General features: G+C 40.3%; 1 long non-coding RNA gene across 1 annotated transcript; it reads left to right on the forward strand.

The window, feature by feature from the left end:
• The first annotated feature begins 292 nt into the window (after positions 1-292).
• LOC311429886 lies at positions 293-6,278 on the forward strand. The gene is made up of 3 exons (XR_014688445.1): positions 293-446; positions 4,360-4,505; positions 5,383-6,278. It is a non-coding gene; the product is annotated as an uncharacterized lncRNA (long non-coding RNA).
• Positions 6,279-9,557: the final 3,279 nt, after the last annotated feature.

Raw genomic sequence — 9,557 nt, forward strand, 5'->3', positions numbered from 1 at the left:
TATTATTCCTATTTTATTATGCTAAGCATGCAGTTCACTCAAAAAGAGATTTTTGTAATGCATTTTTCTGCTAGAAACAAAATACGTATCTGAGATGTTTCTCACAAAATAATGGCTTTTGAGAGAAATGCATTTTATACAGCTGAGGTTTTATATTCAATGCTTGCATACAATTGGTAGCAATTGCAAAGATTTAGCTGGAATTAGTGCCTGTGCTGGCTTTATGTGGCAAGGGTTTGGTTAAAGTGGCTGCAGGGGTGTCCTCTTTGAGCAGAGCCCAGCAGCTGCCCCATGTCAGATCAGAGCCAGCTCCAGCCAGCTCCAGCAGGACCCACTGCTGGCCAGAGATGGGCCATGAGCAACACTGGGTGGTCCTCTGGAAGAGCATATTGAAGAAAGGGGGAAAAAAATATGCAGCAGAAGCTTGGGCACAGGAATGAGAAAACGTGAGTGAAACAACCCTTCAGCCCCCAAGGTCCATGCAGAAGGAGGGCAGGAGGTGCTCCAGGCAGGCAGCAGCAGCTCCCCTGCAGCCCGTGGAGAGGCCCCTGGTGGAGCAGGCTGTCCCCCTGCAGCCCATGGGTCCCACATGGAGCAGATCTCCACACTGAAGCCCATGGAGGAGCCCCCGGTGGAGCAGGTGGATGTGGCCTGGAGGAGGCTGAGGCCCATGGAGAGCCCCCGCAGGAGCAGGCCCCGGGCCAGAGCTGCAGCCCGTGGAGAGGAACCCACGCAGAAGCAGGGGGCTGGGGGGAGATGCCGCCCACCCGTGGGGGAACTGTGCTGGAGCAGTTTGCTCCTGGGGGATGGACCCCGTGGTATGGAGCTGTGTGGGAGCAGTTCTTGAAGAGCTGCTGCCTGTGGACAGCCCCCGCAGGCTCAGTTCAGGAGGGACGGCATCCCGTGGGAGGGACCCCACAGGGAGCAGGGGCAGAGAGGGACTGAGAAGGAGCAGTGGAGACGAAGCACTGTGGACTGACCTGACAGCAGCCCTCATTGCCCATCAAGGGGTGGAGGTGGAAGAGAGTGGAAAGGAGGGAAGGTGTCTTTATTTTATATTTTCTCACTGCTCTAGTCTGTTAGTAATATGCAATAAATTTTATTAATCTCCCCACATTTAATCTGTTTTGCCTGTTATGATAATCGCTGAGTGATCTCCCTGTCCTTATCTCAGCTCTTGAGGCCTTTTCCATAGTAATTTCTTTGCCTCCTCCTCTGAGGAGGGGGAGTGAGAGGAGAGCAGTTGTGATGGAGTTTAGCTGTCCATCAGGGTGAAACCAACACAGTGATGTCGTATCTCACAGAAATCCATTAAGTCTTGTTTAAAGTAAGAAATTCATAAATTTGTAGAAGTAAAATTGCTTTATGTAGTTTTGCTGTAAGTTCTTCTATAATCAAAAAGTGATATTAGTCCCAGTATCCTTAAACTAAGCAATTTCCTTCATATTTTATTACTGTATGTGCTACCACTCTTTCATTTGGTCTCAACATGGCTTGCAAATCATGGAAGTAATATTATCTTCATTTTTCATAACAGGAATTTTTCATAAAAGGAATTGAATCATACAGAAAATAAGTGTTTTGTCTGATCTGCCACTGGAAGGCCATGGCAGGGTTAAAAATCAATCCTGAGCCCTTTGCTGTGTAAGACCAAGGCACACAGCAAGACCAGGAAAAATGTGACTGTTAGCGGGAGGAATGCGTGATTTGAAATGACTAACACAGTGTTGCAGACCAGCATTCTTCCTTGAGTTTTGAACTTAACCCTTTTTTTTTGCAGGTGGGTATTTCTACCTAAACAGAAATTAAATTCCTCTGGGAGGAGAAGGGAGGTCCGATTGGATATAGCTCTTGGTGTGCTGGGAAACTGTTTAAGTTACAGTTGTATAAACTTTTTGGGCCTACAGTATTTAACTCTGACTTTTCCCATCTATGACTAGCATCCTTCCCATGAGCTCTCATTGTCATCTGCAAGGAGCAGTGTCTGCCCTCCAGTATCTACTGGAGCATTTATATTACCCTCTGCTTTTTTTAACCTGAGGAACAGAATAGTTGTTCACACTGAAATTTAAGTGATCCAGAGGCAGCTGAGTAAAAGTTTGCTGAGACGAATGGAGAAGATCAAATCACAGATACTCTTGTTGGTTTCAACCATCTCATGTAGTCATGTCTGGTTTGAATGAGTCATGGGTGAGTTTTTTCACAGTTGTGACAACTGGAGACTTATTTTCACAACTTTGTTTTTGGTAAAAAGAAATAATTAGATCATTTAGTCTGACTGGTCTGCCTCTTGCTATGCATCAACTCTAAAACTCCCCTGTCCCATTACGTGGCAGCATTAGTCCTTGTAGATAATTAAGTTTGAAAGTCTGACGTTGAGATTGTAACCTTGACCTTCAAAGTGGATAAAGGATATGAACATTGTGATTTATGTGATACAGAACCAAATTACATTGCTTCTTGTCTTATTGCAATCATAGATCTTCACATGAATCATAAAAACTACTTAAGCCTCCTCCCCTAATTTTTTTTAGCAAAACTGACACATTTTTACCAGTGTCAGTTCCATAGTGCGTGTTCAGTGATTCATTTTATTAATTGGCTATAGAACTTGATGTAGCTCTACCTTAGAATGACAATTCTTCTCAGGCTCACTCATTTCTTTCCAAAATGCAACCAGAGAAGACAATATGTCTGTGCTGATAGTATTTGCCATTTGCATCACACCCTTCTGTTTGGTACAGTTTCCTAGAAAGCGTGCGATCTAGGTTCAAGTTTACAACCTGACCTTACTTATTTTGTGAGATTACTGTCATATCCAGCTACAGGCAAGTTCTACAAAGCTCTATATCCTCTGCAATTTGTGTGTGTGCTTTACCTCCCTGGAGCACTCACAGTGCCTGGTTTCTCAAGGGGAGTGGCATTACCTGGCTGTGTTTCTAGATCCCACTGGGTCCCAGGTCTACATGGAACAAGTCACAGCCAGAAGCAGAGCAGGAGGTGCTTTGGAGTTTGCAGGTCCAGCATGCACCAATCAATTTCATAAGGTGCCTGCAAAGGTATGGTAAAGGCTGAACACAACTTCAAACACACCTGTCCAAAATTTTGCCTCAGATAACTACACAGGTCTCTGACATTATAATTCTAATCCACTCTACACATAGAAGTTTTGGAGAAAATATTTTCACATGTAAAACTAGGAGACCCTTTATGTACAAAATAAATGTTTTACATAGAACAAGAAAGGCTTTAGAACTAGGCAGCTTCTCTGTGGATTGCCCTGCAGTATTTCAGCATCCTACAAATGCTATATTTCTATGTAGAGATTATCAGAAGATCTAGTTGCTATTGCCTCATTGTGCTACCTAGCATATTCGCTATGGATAGAATGAAAAGAAGCTGTTTCTTCATGTTTTCCCAAGATCATGCTAATTACAAATGTACCTGCCAATGCAACCAATTCATTTTTTCAGTTTGATTGCAAGTACTGCAATAGTTTTTTTATGAACATGATGATTTCAGGCGTGAAAATTTTACTAGTTGATTCAGTATCAGTTCTCCTTAACTTGCTCTGTCTTTTAATTTGCTTAGCAAAATTGTACTAAAGGAAAAGCTAAGAGTTAAGCAAAATTTTGCTCTTTTATCTTAGAAATGGCCTTCTTCCAATGTGCTTTGGCTTGCTCATCCTTTGTAGAAATAATCAAGAAAACACGTAGCAGGTATATTCCATCAAATGGAAATGACGAAGTAATTCAGTACACTATAATTCCAGACTATTACTCAAACACGTTTTGGTGTGGGTGGGAGAAGGAGGAGGTAGTTGCTTTAGAATTTCTTCAGTCAGGGAGTGTGGCTAATCAGAAAATGACATTTTCTACTTGTTTTTCTATGTCTGATGTGAGTTGACCCACAAGCTCAAGTACAGTGCATGTGCTATTAGTTTTGCCCCATAAATTAAGGACAAGAAAAACAAGAAGAGGATGTGTGAGTACAACTTGCCAGAAACCTGGAAAATCTGTCCACATTTCTGTGGGGAAAGAGAGCCATTTGGCTTATCCTTCTATAGGAAGACTTACAAAAACCTTAATTCAAATTGTAGCACTAATATGGCATCACAGGAATACACCTAATAACTTCTAACCAGCTTGCAAGAAAGCCTTATGCCGTACTACTGCCCATAGCTGCTGGATCCCATGCCTTTTCAAGCTGTTTGCGCCTAAACACTGTGTTTAGATCTAGACCTGAAGACATACTTTGAAGCTCCAAACCTTTCCTCTGGACAGGGATGCAACACAACCAATACAGAAACTAAAACACCATTTCTTTCTTACATGTGACCTTCCCTTTGGGCTCTTGCAGGTGCTTGCATGGACTTACTTCTACATGGGAGTAGAATCAGAAGACAACCATGCTTTGCCATGCTATCTGAAGAAATTACCACCAACTCTGCTCTGCTCCTCTCTGTCACCTTTTCACTGGATACTGCTGCTAATTCAGATCTGGTGGTGAGCTGTGTACAAGAGGCCTCTCTTGAACCATTTCTGTCCAAATGGGGTGGGCAGTTTAAATAGTTGGTCTTTGATAACTCTCCACATTTTGACTGAAGTGATTTCAAGACCAGCTCTGAGAAAAATAGTACCTGACAGCAGGAACCACCAACAAACGTCTGAGTGCAGGTGAAGGGAAATTGTAATTTCCTTAGCTCAGCCAGCCAGAAATGGGCATAATCAAGCACCAATACTGCAGAACTAATCAAACCTGAAGTGCCGTGTTAGCGAGTTGGTGGTTTCTCACCTCTCCAGGCCAAGGCAGCTGTCAGGAGCACAGTTCAGCAGGCACACCTTTGGCAAGTTAAGACGTGAACAAAATGCAGCTCATAATTTGTCACTGTCACTGTTGCCATCACAGCAGTCTGTATTCTTGGTTGAATGCAGTCTTCTTTCTTGTTTATTACAATGTGGGGGAAATAAAGAAACCTGAACAGTTGGAAAATTAATAAAGGGAAATTGAGAGTTTCATGTTTTTCATGGAAAAGGAGAAAGAACTGTATTACTTTGAACTTAGCCTTCACGCAAGTAGGAAAAAAGGTTTGTGGATAATGATAATTCAAAACATGAGGGGATTAGTCCTAGAAAAGGAATTAAAATTAAATCATAGTAATCATTCAAAATAGGGCATAAAGGAAGGTTTAAAAGTGCATTTAATTATACAAACTTAGTGAATTTATATAGTAAAATTAACACGTAATCATGTTCAAAGGCTGTGTTTAAAGTTAACAAATTAAGTTATTTTTGAAGACATGATAAATAGATTACAGTCTTACTGACAGAGAAAATTATAACATGCAGCACTTCTGCTCTTTGATAGTCCTTTTTACTGCAGGAGAGGGATGGAAACTTTACCACACCTGGGTGATCTGAGTCCTACAAGGAAAACCATCCACAGAAGGTGGCTCTTCTCTGACTTAATCCTCACTGACTGCCTGGGGCCACTCCAGGAGGCTGCTCAGAGCTCTCCGGTCAGGCTCCTGCTGCGAGATGTTCCTGGAAGAAACCTTTCCCTTAGTTACAGAAGGAGACTCAGGAAATTAGAACCTCACAGCTAAACATAGACTTCATCAACAATCTTCCTAATTTCTTAGAGTTTTTTCCTGGTTACTGGTTGTGTCTTACTGTCAGTATGTTCAAACACACTCATGCATCTCCCTGCACTTCCAGAGATACAGATATGTCTCAAGAGCTGTGATGTATTGCACATGTAGAAAAATAAGCACTCTTTCCTTCAGAGACTTGTTGTAGACAGACACCTAATTCAGCATATTATATAAAGAGACACCACAACAGGCTACAAACATCCTTTCAATATCCATCTGAACTGTTTCTAACACAGCACTTGTTTGCTTTCTATTCCTTCCTAACAGACTCCAATTGCAGAGCAGATGGGAATAGGAAGGTCTGTAACTTAAGTCCCAGTCACACCTTGCTCAGGAAAAGAAATAACTGTGCCACAATTACTGACTGACTTCTTATTCCTGTAATCCTTGAACTTTAATGAACTAGAGAGAGGAGTATGGAAAGAAAAGAGTCAGGAAAATAAGGTCATCTACCCAACTGATCATATGCACACTTTTGCTTTCTTCCAGTTTTTATTTTGGTATTTGAAGGAAATGTTTCCATCAGTACAAAATGGGAATAAGCTGTTTGAACAATGACTAATCAGAAATGCAGTGTAATGCATCTGAAACACAAATAAAGAAATTTGATTCTCCCTTTCCTTCATATGACATCTTTCTTCATTTCCTATTTATCTCCATTCCTGTACTCTGCTCCACTTTCAGGAGTTTCTGTTTAATGAAGGGGCAGAATAATTTGTCAGCAGAGGTTATGTTCTGTCGTCATTTATCCGTGAGTCCAAAAACTTAACATTATCTCTTGAAAATGAGTTAAAAGACACTTGCCGACCTGGACATGCATCTGAAACCAGTCTGAAGTTTCCAGAAGGTTTTTCTTTGATGATACCAATTACTTCCTGCATTTCATTATGTCTTTGTTGCCCTTCACTTTCATAATTCCCTTAGGCATCAGCAAATAAGGTCTAAATTGAAATCTATTTGCCTAAACAGATATTTTCTATCTCAATTTACTTGTGACAAGATTAACGAAATCATTGGGGCAATGTGTATTTGTGTACCACTTAGCTTTCAGAAATTGTTTGCTTATGTCCAAAAAAGTTAGGTTGTAGAACTCTGATGTGTCAAAATATCTGGACAATATAGAATATCTCTTATTTGCAGCATCATTAGCTACCTGCATATTCACATCGTAGGACTTCTTTCTGTTTCTTTGCTTGCCTGTGTTATTGGTCACACAGTGTCACTCAGAGAAAAAAACTCAGAAAAGTCACTCAGAAAAAACAGTGTCATTCAGAAAAGCTAGAAAATGGGGTTCATTTCCTGCTCCCTTAAAGACACTGTAGAAAGGAAACAGAGAGAAACGTAGTATTTGTAACACATATGCCAAAAAAAAAAAGTCATGTCCCCCACAAGCAACAATGACAAAACAGATAAAAAAAATGAATATCCATAAATAATAAAATCCTTTTGGCATGGGCTTTTTATTTGAAAGTAAAACAAAAAATAGGATGGAGGGTAGGAATTAAGATAGAGAGAATGATACAGTTTCTACATAAGCAGACGTGATAAGCTAGCTGATTATTTCCAGGAATCTATAAAGATTTTCAGCATAGGCTTTCCTTCATGTATGTAAAATTTCATGATGCCCTGAATTATTTCAGCCTAACATAGAGGAGGTGTTTTTCTGAGACAGACAAAGAGATGGCTCTGCATGGACTAAAGTGGATGATCAGGCAGAATAAAAAGATCCAAGACACCACCAGTTTTTAAACATACATACTTGCTGCATATGCACTGTTCCTAATTCATACATCAGAGTGCAATAATATTACACCCATTCTAGTCACCTAACTTTTTCTGCCCAGTGTTGCCAAAATATTAAAAGAGACAAATCTTTTTTCCCATACCTATTATTATATTCCCATACCTATTATCTATTTTCCCATACCTACTAGACACCATTTTAAATGTTTTTTTTATTTTTTTTACAGTGATTTTTTTTTTTTTTTCTCACAGTGTATGTTTTTAATTGTCATTTTGGTCTGTAAGGTAAAGGTCTAGACAGGCGTATATAGTCATGAGTTATTCATGCAAAAAATATATTATTTAGAGAACACACTTGTAATGTCAAGGGATTTCTAGAATTGTGTATATTCATACAGTGATCCTAAGGCTGTGAGTAGGTCAAGCTGAAGAGAAAAAAGTAAAAGTGAAAGGTCAGGATACAAGTTAATTTTGCCACAAGGGTTTCCGTTATATGACAGATACTTAGTGTTCAAGAAGGAAAATTTATTTAACAAATTGTTTGCTTGAAATATAGAGCATTTCCTCAAGAACTCCAAAGAATTCCCTTTTGAATATACTTTCCCTTCCACTGCAAGCAGAGGCATTGTTTGTGAGTTACACTGCAGAATAATTTTTCTTGCTGACTGTAATGGGAACATCTCAGAGTCATTAGCTGGTAATCAGTAATCTTTATGTGGTCATTCCATATTACAATTATTGGTTCATCATATGCTTGGAGAAAAAAAAAAAAAAAAAAAAGAGAGAGGATAGAAAACTGAAGTGAAGATAATGCATTCTGTAAACAGAAATCTATGCAAGAGTTTCTAATTCCATTTATATTAATTTAAACTGGACTCACTCCTGTAGCTTCAGAGGATTATTATAAATTCACTGTGGTGTTGCTCAGCACCCAGACTCAGTTTTTTAGAAGTAAACAGGTTACATTTGTGTGGTATCATGACCAGAATTTTCTGTTATTCAGGAGACTTGAGAGTTAACAGCCTAGAGTTAAAATCAGTAAGACATAGATCAGAAAGGTAATGCCTTTTGGCTTATGGAAATAATAGAGCACACATGCTGGAAGGAATCCCAGGGACTGCACATACTCTGCCCTTGTTATTTTTTTTCATGGCATTTTGCATATAAAAGCACACATACATCTCGCTAGGTGGGAATTGTTTGTGCATTTAGAAACCGTGCTTCAGCCTGGAAGCCTTTGTAAGCCTTCACTTTTCTTTAAATTCAAAAGTACCATTCATCAGCTTGAGAACAGCACGTTACATGACCTCTGTGGCCAGCCAGTGGGTTACTGATGCAGTGATCTCTCCCAGGCTTCTCTCTGCTAATGCAGGTGGGCTAATAGTTTTGGAAGAGGTGTATTTGCGCAGTGGGGTCACTTTAAAATTCTTCAGGAAGTTTCTCCTTTAAGTTATGTGAGAGGTAACAAAGGGCGCTACCTCATACACATGCGCAGCACTGTGCGCTACCTATTCACCCATAGAAGTACCCAGAAAGGGACTTCTCTGACCAAATGTAACCAAGTGTGTGCAGGTATAATGACATTCATTATGCCTGCACACACTGACTTGCACACCCACAAATGTGCATGCACCCCGCTCTCTGTGCGTCAGCTCTCTAGCTGACCCTTTTTTATTCCTTTACTCCTTCTGTCTTCCCACTCTGGCTGCTCCCCAAATCACTTTGATCCCCTCCTTTCCCCACTCTTTGTTCTTTCCTAAACATCCCATAGTAAGTCATATATAATCCCAAGTAGTGTTTGCCCTGCATCCCCTATGCTCCCCACCCATGTAGACAGTATGCCCCCTCAGTCTGTAAGCTTATCTAGAGAGTCTCTTCTGTTGACTAACTGACTGGTACCATCAAGATGATGGCTGTCCTGTGATGACCCAGGTCAGGGTGTTTTATTGTTTTATTTTCTCTGATTAGGTTATTGTGGTTCCCCTGCTTGTTACTGTTCCTCCTGTTCCTCTATTCTCCTTTATGTTCAGGGAGATTATTTATTTATTTATTTATTTATTTTTGACACACGGAGTAACAGCCATTGCAAACCCAATGTGAATGTCTGAAAAAGGTCAAATGAATGATGCTATAAACATTCCCATTCTCCCCATTGACTGCT

The sequence above is a fragment of the Aythya ferina genome (assembly GCF_964211825.1).
Source record: "Aythya ferina genome assembly, chromosome: 1".
In the NCBI taxonomy this organism is placed as follows: Eukaryota; Metazoa; Chordata; class Aves; order Anseriformes; family Anatidae; genus Aythya; species Aythya ferina.